The sequence below is a fragment of the Eurosta solidaginis genome, chromosome X (genome assembly GCF_040869045.1).
Source record: "Eurosta solidaginis isolate ZX-2024a chromosome X, ASM4086904v1, whole genome shotgun sequence".
In the NCBI taxonomy this organism is placed as follows: Eukaryota; Metazoa; Arthropoda; class Insecta; order Diptera; family Tephritidae; genus Eurosta; species Eurosta solidaginis.
In genome coordinates, this window is record NC_090324.1 from 91,823,485 (window position 1) to 91,839,446 (window position 15,962).

The following is a 15,962-nucleotide window of genomic DNA, read 5'->3' on the forward strand; positions in this document are numbered from 1 at the left end:
ATAGAGTGATTGAGGAGGAAGGTTTTTATGTATAATAACATCCATAAAATAGTGGAGAAATGCTGTTATTTTTGAAGTTTCTAATGTGATGTATATATATAAAAGAAAGTGGTGTTAGTTACACTATTTATAACTCAAGAACGGATGAACAGATTTGGCTGAAAATTAGTGGAGGGGTAGCTTAGAACCAGGAGACAGACATAGGATACTTCTTATCCCGTTCTGGCTAGGGTTTTGAGATCAAAACGTGGACTTGGGTAATCCTGAGATATTTTTGCCCATTATGGGTATCAAATGGAAGCTGTTTGTGTGTACTTTGATACGGGGTATTTTTCGTACCCGTGGGTGGTTAGGGACTCAAGATATAGGCCAAAACGTGGACGCGGGTACCCCTAGAATGTGTTTATAGAATATGGATAACAAAGGAAGCTTTTGATGAGTGCTTTAGTACATGATTATTTTCAAACCTATGTATATGTGACTAGGGCCTCGAGATATAGGCCAAAACGTGGATCAGGGTAACACTAGGATGTGTTTTTACATTATGGGTATCAAATTGAAGCTGTTGATGTATGCTCTAGTACAGAGTAATCTTTATACCCCTGGGTGACTAGAATCTCGAGATATGTGCCAAAACGTGGACGCGGGTGCTCCTAGAATGTGTTTATAGAATATGGATAACAAATGAAAGCTGTTGATGAGAGCTTTAGTACAGGGAAGTTTTTATACTTATTGGTGACTATGGTCTCGAAATATCGGCCAAAACGTGGACCAGGGTAACACTAAGATGTGGTTTTACATTATGGGTATCAAATTGAAGCTGCTGATGTGTGCTTTAGTACAGAGTAACCTTTATACCCCTGGGTGACTAGGGTCTCGAGATATAGGCCAAAACCTGGACCCGGATACCCCTAGAATGTGTCTGTAATATGGATATCAAATGAAAACTGTTGCTGAGTGCTTTAAAGTAATTTTCATTGTGATATTCGATTTAATCGCATCAGCCTGGCAAAACTGATAAATATGCATGCGAAGCCGAAATAAAGATATGAATTAATAATACCCACATACCTATTTACATACGTCCTATTCGATTTGCCTGAAATTTGGTATATAAATTTGCCTATATTAGTATTTACGATCCTTTTTTTCCGGGAAGTAGACCAGAGACGGGCTGGGACTGGGATTAGGACTAGGACTGAGACTCAGAGTGGGACTGGGACTCGGAATGGGACTGGAACAAAATACATGCCACCCTATTGGACTGGCAATGAAGGATGAAGAAGAATGGGAAGAACTTCAGAGAAGAGAAAAGAGGGAAGGGGACTGACAAAGAGATAGAGTGAGACGAAGATAGAGATAGATGAAGCGAAAAAGACGGAGGGGGGGGGGGGGGGGGGAGAATAAAAGGATTAAGATAAAGTGAAGAGGGGGAGGGCAGGGCTAGACGGAAAAAGCTTATTAAAATGTATGCAGATAGACCAAATTTAGGGCAGATCAACGTCTGACGGGTCTGCTAGTATAAATCTTATAAAATAAAGTCGCTAAATGCCATGTGTGCACATAACTTCACACAGAATGCTCCGATTTTAAAACGGTTTTTTGCATTTGAAGGCTTAGCTACGTGAGATGGTACAGTTAATATAATTTGAAGGTATATATTATAGGGGCGTGGCAATTTGCCAAAATGTAGTAAAAAATCATAAAATTTTTGTTTACACAGCTATAACTCATAAACGGATGGATGGATTTAAAAGTTCTACTTTTCAGTAAAACTTTGAAATATTTACCTTCGATCTGCATCAAAAAAAAAACTTGATTCCTTTCTTATATCAGCCAAATTGTTTAAACAAAAGTAACATTTTCATCAAAAAATGCGTATGTGTGTTTGTTCGCTGTGAACTGTCCGCGCTAATTGCTTTTGAGTGAGGCTTGATGCGACACATACATACGTACATATATAGCATTCGCTGCGTTATTTAACTTCGGGTGTAGGTTTGTAGGCACTTATGGATGTACATCACTACATAGTATAAAAAAAAATCGCTTTTTCTGTCCCTATGTCCCTTTGAATGCTTAAACCTTTAAAAATAAGCAACGGATTTTGATGCGCTTTTTTTAATAGATAAAGAGTGATTGAAGAGGAAGTAAAGGATAAACATATTTGGCTGAAAATTGAACCAGGAGACAGACATAGGCTAATTTTTATCCCGTTCTGGATAGGGTCCTAAGATCAAAACGTGGACCTGGGTAATCCAGGGATATATTTGTACAATATGGGTGTCGAATGTAAGCTGTTTATGAGTACTTTGATACGGGATATTTTTCGTACCCGCGGGTAACTAGGGTCTCGAGATATAAGCGAAAACGTGGACGCGGGTACCCCTAGAATGTGTTTATAGAATATGGATAACGAATGAAAGCTGTTGATGAGTGCTTTAGTACAGGGTAGTTTTCATACCTATTGGTGCATAGGGTCTCGAGATTGAAGCCAAAAGGTGGACGCGGGTTCCCCTAGAAAGTGTTTATATCATATGGATAACAAATGAAATATGTTGATGAGTGCTTTAGTACAGGGTAGTTTTCATACCTATTTGTGAAGGGTCTCGAGATATAGGGCAAAACGTGAATCAGGGTAACACTAAGATGTGTTTTTACATTATGGGTATCAAATTGAAGCTGGATGACTAGGGTCTTAAGATATGGGCAAAACCTAGACCCGGATACCCCTAGAATGTGTGTGTAATATGGATATCAAATGAAAGTTGTTGATTAGAGCTTTAACGTAATTTTCATTGTGATATTCGATTTAGTTGCATTAACCTGGCAAAACTGATAAATGTGCATGCGAAGCCGAAATAAAGACATTAATTAATAATACCCACATACCTATTTACATACGTGCTATTCGATTTGCCTGGCAATAAGGGATGAAAAAGAATGGGAAAAACTTTAGAGAAGAGAAAAGAGAGAAAGAGAAGGAGACTGAGAACGAGATAGAGTGAGACGTAAATAGAGATAAATGCAGCGAAAAGACGGAGGGTGGAGTGAATAAAAGGATTAAGAAAAAGTGAGGAGGGGGGGGGGGGGGATAGAGTTAGACGGAAAAAGCTTATTAAAATGTATGGAGATAGACCAAATTTAGGGCAGAACAACGTCTGACGGGTCTGCTAGTATGTATTAAAATATAAAGTTGGATTGCAGTAACGCTTCTGATTGCTGCTCTCATGCAGCAATCAACTAAGTACAACAACAATTTAAACGCAAACCATTGGCAGGTAGCGAAAGCTCGAAGAGGGGCAAGAAATAAAAAAAATAAGAGTGATTAAAAGCAAAGTTAACAATTGATTATGTTACGCTAGCCTTAAGATACATAGATACACCGGCAACCGTACTTGTTCTTGCGTTACACTGTTATCGACAAAATGTATCTCAACCAGGTATCTACGCGTGTTGCGCAATATTAGTGGAAGGAGGCCTACTTGTACAGGTATGAATGTGTGCATGCGCAAAAACGAAATGCAACTGCACATGCGTGGGTGTGAATTGAGTGAAAGTGGTAGGAAATTCCGTTGAGCTACGAATCGGGGTAGGCGCACGATCCAACTGAATCTCAGAAAATCATTGCAAAAGTTGAATTTAAAGTGCGTGGGCGTGCCGCGGAAAAGTTAAAGTTTCGGGCAGTGTTAGTCAAGAAAAAAAAAATTGTATATGATTATATCCCGTATTGTTTGGTTTCGAACCCGTTGCAGCGCAATTACCAAGTACAAGCCATCCAACAACAAAAAAAGGAAATTCCGTGGGACATCCTGCCACCGATAAGTACTAATGTACAGTCTATTTAATTAAATTCCATGAATTCCGTTTTGTGTCGTTTGTCAAAAACTTAATTTGATAACTATTTCGTTCTTTTTTGAAAAAAAATATGCAATTTCGAAATTAAAGTTTATTAAAAATTTAATGCTCAGCATTTTCCAATTTTTATTTGCCTATTTTGTGCTCGTAAGTAGAGTGAAGTTTCCCTTTTGTCATAAATTAAAAATGAATTAAAATCAATTTTGACATCAAGCTCGAATGATGCAAACGAATTTTTTTAGAAAAATTATTTTTCGCCACGGTAAAATTAAATTAATCCAGCAATCCACATAAATTAAAATTTATCGCGTTTTACACTAATTTAAACCTAATCTAAATTAAAGCGCTTCTCAATAAACATAACTGGAAGAGATAAAATAGATTCTTTAAAATGCAGGTTAAAATTAAATCAATTTCTTAATTAGAATTTATTTACAATTTTTGTTGTTATATCGGCCTACTGATTTTAAGATCGCGGGTTCGAATCGAATATTTAGAATATTGAATTTATGTGTCTCTGAAGTCAAGTTAAAATAAAGTAAGAAATTTGAAATTAAATTGGTAGGTAAAAATAAAAGGAAATATAATATTCAAAAAAAAAAAAATAAAAAATATAATTGAATTTATGAAAAGAATTTTGGAAGTTTGAGGAAAAAAAACAAAAAAATACAATTTACTTCAAATAAGGTTAAGGGATGAAAAGCATTTAAAGATAGAATTATAGATAGAAGAAAAAAGAAAATAAAAATATGTGAAATCTAAATGGGAAAAAAATATGCGGCAACTAAATTAGAAACTTGTTTGAATTAAAAATTAAATGAAAAATGTGCGTCAAGTACGGAGAGCATTGCAAACTAAAGTTCAGTCCAAAATTTTAATTACGAAAAATAAAAGTAGAATAGGGTTTAGTAAAAGGAAATCCAATTAAAGTAAAGTAAGAAAGTGGCTGAGATAAAATGAAATTAAACATATTTAACATAAAACGAAAAGGAAGTTAAGATAAAAAGATAGAACATTCGACTTAAGTTTTTTTATTGCATGTACATATGAATGTAAGTCCAAAAATATTGCATGATATGCCAATTGGAATTGGACGGCTATGTGTAGGGTATGTCTGGACATAGGCAAGTAAAGGCAAAAAGCAATAAAGGAACCGACTAGACCTACAATATCCAGGCAGTAGAAAACATCTCGTTTTTTTCTGTTTTCTATCTTTATAGATTTTTGTGGCCTGACCTAGGAAGGGGCTAAGAACGTACTTACCCGCATTGTCATACATTTTTGAAGGAAATAGTTAACTAGAAATTTTAAAATACATATGTATGTTCCAACGTCATATGTAGCGAGATAGATTGGCGTGGAATGAGAGAAGGGAAAGAGATTGAGAGAGAGATAATTCAAGACCAGAGCATGATCGTGGCCGGCAGGCAGGAGTACTAACTGAGCGAAAGCCAGCGCCCACTCCAACGCCAACATTCAATAGCGGAAGCCAGCCAACGTCAGTAGCAGCAAACGCCAATCAAAGTCAGCAGCAGCGACAGAATCGCCACCTTCAGCAACGCCGACAGCAACACCAGCTCCGTCACCACCACCAAAGGCCAAGGAGGGCCTAGGGAACACATTTTTCATTTTTGCCTCATAACCATTTATTAATTTCGAAATTTTTTTAAGTATCACTATTTCTTTTATTTTTGTAAAGATTCTATTTTTTTTACTAGGGACACGTGGCTTACACGTTTCTTTTTTTTTTTTTTTTTGTTGGTTAACACGTAAGCACATTTTTGTTGGCTTCTAAGCTAGCTGTTTTAGTTTGTTTGTATTTTCTTTGTCATTTTTTTCCTTTGCACGAGTGTTCAAACAATTTTTATTTCCACACACATTCATATTCAAACTATTAATAATAATTTTTTTGTAAGCAAATTTTTTTATGACACTTACATACATTTTTTTTTCGTTCCTTTTGTACCTTTTGGCCGCACAATTTTGTGACCCACTCGACGCCCGCTACAGCGAGTGAGTAAGCGTAGAGTCGATTGCAAAATTCCATTGAACCTTACTTAGGCAATGAACGTATGGTATTTGTACGAGTAGGAAGAGACATATGTATGTAAAATTTTCCTCCCTCACAGGTCCCCCACAGCTTGAAGGCGCCTACAATGCTGATGTGCTGAGTCAGGTGAGTGAGAAAGCGAAGAAAAAAAAAAAAACAAAAAACAAAAAAAAAAAAACCATCATATTCTTCTCTTTACATATATACGTATGCAAGCATTGACCTATATATATGCCTATGTACATAATACCTTAGCCTAGGTCAGGAATTTGCATTAAATTTGGCTGCTTTTGTTTCTTTTTTTATATATACATATATACATACATACCGATAGATCTTTTTGCTGTTTATTGAAAGGAAAGATATGACAATGATTTTTTTGTAGAAGCAAAGTATCTTTCTAATACAGAATATATTAAGGGCTGACGAGTCATACACAATCCTCAATATCGTTCACTTAATTTTGTTTGATTTCGATTAGTTTTTTTTGCTTCGAACTCGATTGTTTTTGAATTTATGGTCGAAGAGTTATTTGAAGATTTTAGCTTTTGTTTACATAGATATATTATATTGCTTAATAGAATTGTCAAAATACTTTATTAGCCTTTTGTTCCCGATAATTTTTGTACACGTAGATTTAAGCCTAGTGTCTCATATTGTTACGAATATTAGCAACACTAAGGGGTACTGCCATCTTTAAGCCGATACTAAGCAGTGCCTTGTATGCACATCCATAAATCAATCATTATGTATCTACATAAACGAATCAATCATTATGTCTACACATATGTACGTATACGCAGCTGAGAAGCAACGCACAACCACATGCATATATCTGAGATACTCCCGAAAGTATGCAATGAGAGAAGCTATAAAATCGTGCAATTGTAGTTACAGCTGAGAAATTTGATAGCTGATGGCCAACTAGTAGATTCTGGAAATGGAAGCGCCTAGAAGATGTGAACGAGGAAATCAAAGAGTATAAAAGGCAGCGACAGATACAGGCGCTAGAGTCAGTTTCAATTAAGCACGCTATCTGAAGTACTTTAATAAAGGCCATTTTGCATTATTAAATATTGGAGTTATTTATTCAACAGTTTAGTGATTCGAACCTTAGTAGAAGATTTGAAATAAGTGGAATTGCAAGTAACTTCATTTCTATTCGTGTCAGAAGAGGAATTGTTGAACAAATTCCAGAGGACAACAAGGACATGGCAAAGTTCAGTGAATTGAAGATCCAGCAAGTGAAGAAGGAGTTGAAGAGTCGTGGATTGAATACAACCGGCATTAAACTCGGACTTCAGGCACGACTACGAGAGGCAAGGGCAGCAAAAGGAATTAACGTAGAAGAGTATGTCTTTTATCTTGATGTCGACGAGACAACAAAAATTGAAGAAAAAAATGAAACATCGCAGACAGTTACGAGCACAGACTTGAACATGATTTTAGCTGCAATATCTGCTCAAACATAGACAGTGTCATCTCAACGGGCAGAACAGAAGACATATATGGCATCTCAACTAGAATCCCAGGAGGACCGTATAACATCCAAGGTGGAATCCCAAGCGAGGCTGAGTAGTTGAAAGCACAAGAAACTCTCATATCGTCGCAACTATCAGAACAGGAAGCAAGGGTATCATCAAAACTGGAAGCGCAGGATGTAAAAATCGCTCAATTTCAATCAGAAGTCGATGATTTGAAGGGTCGTATGGAGCAGTTTCAACTAAATCGCCCAGCTGTTTTAGAGAGTAATCCGAAAGTAAAAACACCATTCTTTTACGGTTCTGTTCCATTCCAGGTGTTTAAGATTCAGTTTAAGAAGACCGCGGCAGTGAACAACTGGAGTGCTGAAGATAAAGTTGCTGCACTATTCGTGGCATTGAAAGGATCTGCTATTGAAATCCTACAGACTATTCCCGAGGGAGAGCGGAACAACTACGAAACATTGATGAGCGCTCTAGAGAGGCGATACGGAAGCGAACACAGGAAGCAGATACACCAAATAGAGTTGCAAAACCGCTACCAAAAAGCTAATGGGACTTTGCAAGAGTTTGCGTCGGATGTTGAAAGGCTGGCTTATTTAGCGAATGCGGACGCACCCGTTGAATACGCTGAAAGGGTAAAGATTCAGAGCTTTATAAATGGCATACGGGACGTCGAAACAAAGCGAGCTACATACGCAAACCCAAAGCCAACATTCGCAGAAACGGTGTCAAAAGCCCTGATTCAGGAAACAGCGTCGCTTCTGTGTAAACCAATTTTCAAAGCACGCCGTGTGGAAGCAGAAAGGCCAGACTGGGTAGACGAAATATTGGAGGTGCTGAAAAGATCGCAAAAGCGGAGTGGAAGAATTATCAAATGCTTCAAATGCGGGAAACCCGGTTACATCGCACGTCATTGCGATCTTGGTCCTAATAGTTCCAACAATGTGGGTGGCCGTAAACGCAAAGCTGGAGGAGATGAGCAAGAGCGTGTCAGATGTAAAGAATGAAAACTTGATCCAGCGGTTGAATGTCCTGTGATATCTGTGTCGCAAATTGAAAGAAAATCGAGCAGTCTTGTCTTCGAAGGAAAGCCGGATGGCAAGGAGCGTGTACTGACTGTAGATACGGGCGCATCTCATTCCTTAATCCGATCTGACTTGGTCAATAGGAGAGTAAAACCGATACCTGGAGCAAGGTTGCGTACGGTCACTGGCGAGTATAACCAAGTCCAAGGAGAAGTGGTATGTGCGGTATTAATTGGAAAGATCATGGTTCTACACAAATTCATTGTGGCGGAGGTTGTTGATGAAGTCATATTGGGAGTGGACTACTTGGTTGACCATGACATCAAGATCGATATGCAGAGAATGGTGATGCGTTATGAGAACCAGGATATACCACTTAACTTCATTTGGGAGAAAGGGTTCAGCAGTAATCGAGTACTGGTGGAGAAGACTCGACAAAGAATACGAAAGTCACAGGTAAATGTTGATGGACCGAATGGGCCAAATAAAGCGAAATCAAAAGTACCTGCGAGAGAAACACTGGCATTGACAAAACCTAATGGACGCACTAAAACGACTGAAAGGATTTTCCGGAAAGAATGCAAGGGTGATTTCAAGCCAGCGCGCACTTCTGTTGGGAAACGTCGGAACGACACTGAGTCAAGATCAAGCTCTGCGAAGTAGTTCTTCATTGGCCAAGCAGCAGAGTGCGAGGGAACGATCCAGGATAATGAGTAGTAAGACGAAAGGCAGGTACGATGAGGACAATAATTCTGAAGGTTTCTTGGAGGGAGATTTGGTACTGCTATACAACCCTCACCGGCGGAAAGGTGTTCCGTCCAAATTTCGGTGCAGTTGGGAAGGCCCGTACAAAGTTGTGAAGAAGATCAGTGATACCATCTTCAACATACAAACCATTGGGAAACCACGAAGTAGAAGAGTGGTACATTGGGATATGCTAGCGGCGTTTAGATCGAGAGATTTGTTTGATCGGGACGATCAGACTTAGGTGGATGGCAGTGTTACGAATATTAGCAACACTAAGGGGTACTGCCATCTCTAAGCCGATGGTAAGCAGCGCCTTGTATGCACATTTATAAATCAATCATTATGTATCTACATAAACGAATCAACCATTATGTCTACACATATGTATGTGTATACGCAGCTGAGAAGCAACGCACAACCACATGCATATATCTGAGATACTCCCGAAAGTATGCAAAGAGAGAAGCTATAAAATCGTGCAAACGAAGAAATCAAAGAGTATAAAAGGCAGCGACAGATAGGGGCGCTAGAGTCAGTTTCAATTAAGCACGCTATCTGTCGGGCAATAATAGAATTATTTATTGTGAAGTGCTTTAATAATTTGTATTATTAAATATTGGAGTTATTTATTCAACAGTTTAGTGATTCGAACCTTAGTAGAAGATTTGGTATAAGCGGAATTGCAAATAAATTCGTTACAATATATTTATTTTGTTTGCAAATTTAAAAATTAAATAAAATAATGTTTATAACGATGACAAATTTTAAAGGTTAAAACTAAATTTATTTCGGTAATGGAGGGCTAACTTTTCCACTCTTAGGTGTGGGTGTTGTTCCCGGTAGGAAGAGGGGAACTGGTGGGGACAATGACGTGAAAGACCCTTAGACATAAGAACTTGAGTCAGGTATAGGGGGCACTGTAAAGTAATCGGAGTCAGCACAGTGCCCAAGGCTTCGCGCAAGCTGCGCTGAAGAGGGTGCGTAGACTCCCCCTGACTCTGGACGGACCTTCCTTACTTTTTTTCACTTCCTACTTTCCCTCTATCTATGTATTCTCCTCTAGACATGAACCACCTTTTTGTTTAAATAACTGCGGGTAAGGCAGGTGTGCAAAACCCCACCCCATTCGACGAGCTACATGCCACCTCCGCCTCACCACCAAAAGTCAGTTATCATAACAATTAATACAATATTGTGGCGAATTTTCACATCACTAAATGAATGCACAACAACAAAAACCTTAAAGCAAGCTGCATAAACATATTAATCATCATGTACACACATACATATGCATGTCATCATCAGCCGAAGTAGTACTCACATATACACACGCATATGGATACAAACTACAAATATACATGTATGCTGGTAACGAAGCATGAAGTTCACGAAATTACTAGACCGTGGGAGAAATATGTGAACGAGGAAACCGAGAGTATAAAAGCAGAGAAAGCTGAGTAGTCAGGACTCAGTTTGATTCAGGCATGCTATTGGTTGTGAAGTTAAGTGTTATTGTGAAGTACTTTCAAAGTAGTCTAATAAAGCCCATTTTGCATTATTGAATTTTGGAGTTATTTATTCTACAATTTAGCGATTCGAGCGTTAGCAAAAGGTTTGAAATAAGCAGAATTTCCCGAAATTCGTTAAAATTGGTGTCAGAAGAGGAATTGTTGAATAAATTCCGAAGATTGGAGAATACAACTTGGACATGGCAAAGTTTAGTGAATTGAAGATCCAGCAACTGAAGAAGGAGTTGGAGAGCCGTGGATTGAATACAACCGGCAATAAACTCGAACTTCAGACACGAATACGAGAGGCAATGGAAGCAGAAGAAATTAACGTTGAAGAGTATGTCTTTCATCTTGATGGCGACGAGACAACAACAAAAAATTAAGAGAAAAACGAAATATCGCAGACAGTTACGATCATACACTTGAACACGATTTTGGCTGCAATATCTGCACAAACATCGACAGTAACATCCAAGATGGAAGCACACGAGACACGCATTTCAAAAATGTTGTCGCAAATGTCATCTCAACTGGAATCATAGGAGAACCGTATAATATCAAAGATTGAAGCACAATTGGACGAACAGAAAACATACATGGCGTCACAAATTGCAGAACAATTAAAAGAACTAGAGGCACGCATAACATTACAGCTCGAAGCACAAGAAGAGACACGGGAAACAAAATCCTCATCGCAGCTGGAGGCTTTTAGTGAACGACAAGATAAAATGGAGGCCGAGATGGGTGCTTTGGAAGATCGGATTCAGGAGTTACAATTGAACCATCCAATCACTTCAACGTCTACTCTGAAGATAAAATCCCCATCGTTTGATGGTTCTGTTACTTTTGCAGGTATTTAAGCTCCAATTTGAGAAGACGACAGCAGCGAACAACTGGAATGCCGAAGATAAAATTGCTGCATTGTTCGTGGCTTTAGAAGAACCAGCTGCCCAGAGTACGAACGTAACAGTTATGAAGCATTGATGGCTGCTGTACAACGACGGTACGGAAGCGAACACAGGAAACAGGTCTACCAAATAGAATTGCAAAACCGTTACCAAAAGGCGAATGAGACTTTGCAGGAATTTGCGTCGGATGTTGAAAGATTGGCTCATCTCGCAAATGCAGACACACCCGTGGAATACAATGAGAGTGTAAAGATTCAGTGCTTTATCAATGGAATAGGAGATGTTGAAACGAAGCGAGCGACATATGCAAACCCAAAAACCACATTCGCAGAAACGGTATCACATGCACTGACACAGGAAACTGCCTCCCTATTGAGTAAACCAGCATACAGGGCTCATCGTGTGGAAGTAGAAAGACCAGAGTGGGTAGACACAATTTTGGAAGCATTGACGGGTATGCAGCAGAAGAATAACAATGCAGTGAAATGTTTCAAGTGCGGCAACCCAGGTAATATTGCACTTCATTGCACCACCGGTCCTAAGAGCGCCAGAAATATGGGTGGCGTAAACGCAGAGCTGATGGAGATGAGCAAATCTCCAAGGCCACTCAGTCGTTAAACTAAAGCGCAAGGGGCGACAGCTGGCTCCCTCAATTGAATGCCCCATAATTTCTATCTCGCAAATTGGAAGAAGGTCAAGCAATCTTACTGTCGGAGGACATGTGGATGGAAAGGAACATTTACTGACTGTAGATACGGGTGCATCTCATTAAATCATTCGATCGGATTTATTCAACAAGAAGATAAGACCATTACATGGAGCAAGATTGCCTACAGCTACTGGATAAGACATCAAGGTTCTAGGAGAAGTAGTATGAGAAGTCGCAATTGCGAGCGTCACGGTAGTGCACAATTTTATTGTGGCAGAGATTGTTGATGAAATCATAATTGGATGGACTTCTTAAAAGACCATGGCATCAAGATCGACATGCAAAGCAAGACGATGCGATATAAGAACATGAATGTGCCACTTAATTTCGGCTACGAGAAAGGCTGCAGCAGTAAACAAGTACTGGTGGAGGAGAATCAGCAAATAACGCCAAAATTGGAGGCAGTAATTTGGGCAAAGGTTGATGGAGATTGTGGGACAAACAAATTATGGGTTGACGAGGCAGCAAACAAATCAACATCGAATGTACTTGTAGGAAAAACCCTGGATATGACTAAACAAGATGGGCGTATTTCGGTAAGATGGTTCCAAACCAGGCCGCACCAACGTTGTGAAACATCAAATTCACATTGGAGATGCGAGGCCTATCCGTCAAGCTCCTCGTAGTGTTCCACTGGCGAAGCGGGAAGTTGTCAGTCAAATCGTACAAGAAATGAGCGACAGCGGCGTCAGCGAACCATCAGCTAGTCCATGGAGCTCACCGGTAGTACTTGTGAAGAAGAAAGATGGAAAAATGAGGTTTTGCGTGGACTACCGCAAGTTGAACGACGTCACGAAAAAAGATAGCTACCCACTGCCTGGAATTGACGATACTTTGGACTCGCTATCTGGTACGAAATGGTTTTTCACACTGGACTTGAAAAGCGGCTACTGGCAAGTGGAAGTGAAGGAGGAAGACAAAGAGAAAATAGCCTTCAGTGTAGTGATGGTCTTTGGAAATTTACAGTGATGCCTTTTGGACTTGTAATGCACCAGCTACTTTTGAGAGACTCATGGACCAGGTACTGAAAGGACTGCATTGGAAAACATGCTTGGTGTACTAGGACGACATCATCGTATTGGGCAAGAACTTTAATGAACATCTTACGAACTTGGAGGAAGTTTTCCAGAGAATAGCTGGCGCTGGTCTGAAACTAAGTCACAAAAGGTGTTCGCAGTTTAAAAAGGAAGTAAATTATTTGGGTCACAAGGTAACGACAGAGGGCATCTGCACTGCGAATGAAAAGATAGTAGGATTGGCCAAGACCACAGAACTTGCATGAATTAAGAAGTTTCCTTGGGCTGTGCACATACTACCGCAGGTTTGCACCAAACTTTGCCAGCGTAGCACAAAGCCTGCACGAGCTTACAAGAAAAAATAAAGTTTTGAATGGAAGAAGGAGCAAAAAGTGGCTTTCCAAACATTGAAAGAGCGGTTGTGCACTGCCCCAATGTTGGCATATCCGATTCCAGGAGCAACATTTATTCAAGATACAGATGCGAGCGGATATGCTGTATGAGGCGTTTTGTCACAACGGGTCGATGGACAGGGGAAGGTTGTTGCATATTACAGCCGTTCAATTGGAAAACCAGAGAGGAACTATTTCGTTACACGGAGAGAGCTGTTGGCATTGGTGGAGTGCATTAAACATTTTCACTTCTCTACAGGCAGCGATTCCGCGTCAGGACAGATCACGCAGCGTTGAAATGGCTCCTGCAGTTCCGTAATCCAGAAGGTCAATTGGCACGGTGGATCGAGCGACTTCAAAGCTATGATTTTTCCATTGAGCATCGGAAAGGTTGTACCCATGGGAATGCCGATGCAATGTCACGAAGACCATGTAATTTGGGATACAAACACTGTTCGAAAGCTGAAGCTAAGGAAGACATCATAGATGTCCGGCTTATGACTATAATGTGTTCGGATGAATGGGACATGGAACAACTAAGGAAGTGTGAGCTGGAAGATACAGATTTGCCACATGTTGTGCAAGGGCTCGAACGAAACGAAAAACCAAATAAAGAAGAGATGTCAGCAGAGAGTCCTATTGCGAAGTCATATTGGGCAGAGTGGAACAGTTTAGAATTGATATCTGGTTGCCTGCTTCGAGTATGGGAGAGTGAGGATGGTCAAAATAATAGTAACTGATAGTTGTTCCAAGGAAAAGGATTCCCGACGTTCTCAGTGAGCTACATAACGGTCCAAGTGGAGGTTATCTTGGAATTACGAAGACGCTCGAGAAGATTAAGTAGAGATTCTATTGGGTTGGTTGCCGTCAGTCGGTCACTGAGTGGATTGCCAACTGTGAGGCTTGCAGCAGAGCAAAAGGGCCCAAACCCTGAAGTCAAGGCCAGATGAAGCAATATAACTCAGGTGCGCCATTTGAAAGGATCGCTATGGATGTCGCAGGTCCATTCCCTACTAGCAACTGCGGAAACAAATATGTACTGGTGGTTATGGATTATTTCAGCAACTGGCCAGAGATATATCCAATCTCAAATCAAGAATCGGAAACAGTAGCAGAGGTGTTTATAAACAATTGGGTTGCAAGATATGGTGTACCAATGGAGTTACATTCTGACCAAGGCAGGAATTTTTAATCAGCTGTGTTCCAAGAAATGTGTAAGAAGTTGGGCTTTCGAAAAACACGGACAACTACATTGCATCCTCAGTCCGATGGTATGGTGGAACGTTTCAATAGAACCTTGGAGGAGCACTTAAAGAAAGTAGTCGACAAGTACCATAAAGAATGGGATACACACATATCATTATTCTTAATGGCTTACCGATCGGCAGTGCATGAGACAACGGGCCAAACTCCCGCAAAGGTAATTTTTTGCAATGACCTTCGACTGCCAGCTGATTTAAAGTTTGGGATGGATGCCGATGCGGTGAGAAATGTCAAGAAATCCACTGGTGTCTTGGAAGAAGCGGTGAGAGAAATACACGATCTTGTAAGGCAACGCACAAAAATGATGACTGACAAGATGAAAGCCAGGTACGATAAAGCGATTAATTCGGAAGGTTTTCAGGAAGGAGATTTGGTGCTGTTATACAACTCACAACGAAAAAAGGCTTGTCCCCGAAATTGCAATGTAATTGGGAAGGCAAAGTTGTAAAACGGATCAACGATGTAGTTTACCGCATACAAACCATTGGCAAACCACGATCTAAAATGAAAGTGGTTCATTTGGAAAGGCTGGTAGCGTTTAGATCAGTAAATTTGTCTGATCGGGACCGTCCGACTTAGGTGGAGGGTAGTGTGGCGAGTTTTCTCATCACTAAATGAATGCACAACATCAGCAGAAGTAGTACTCACATATACACACGCATATGGATACAAACTACAAATATACATGTATGCTGGTAACGAAGAGTGAAGTTCACGAAATTACTAGGCCTTAGGAAAAATAGGTGAACGAGGAAACCGAGAGTATAAAAGCAGAGAAAGCTGAGTAGGCCGGACTCAGTTTGATTTAGGCACGCTATTGGTTGTGAAGTTAAGTGTTATTGTGAAGTACTTTCAAAGTAGTCTAATAAAGACCACTTTGCATTATTGAATATTGGAGTTATTTATTCAACAGTTCGATTCGAGCGTTAGCAAAAGGTTGGAAATAAGCAGAATTTCCCGAAATTCTTTACAATATAAAAGCAAGCGTGAACTTATTCCCTT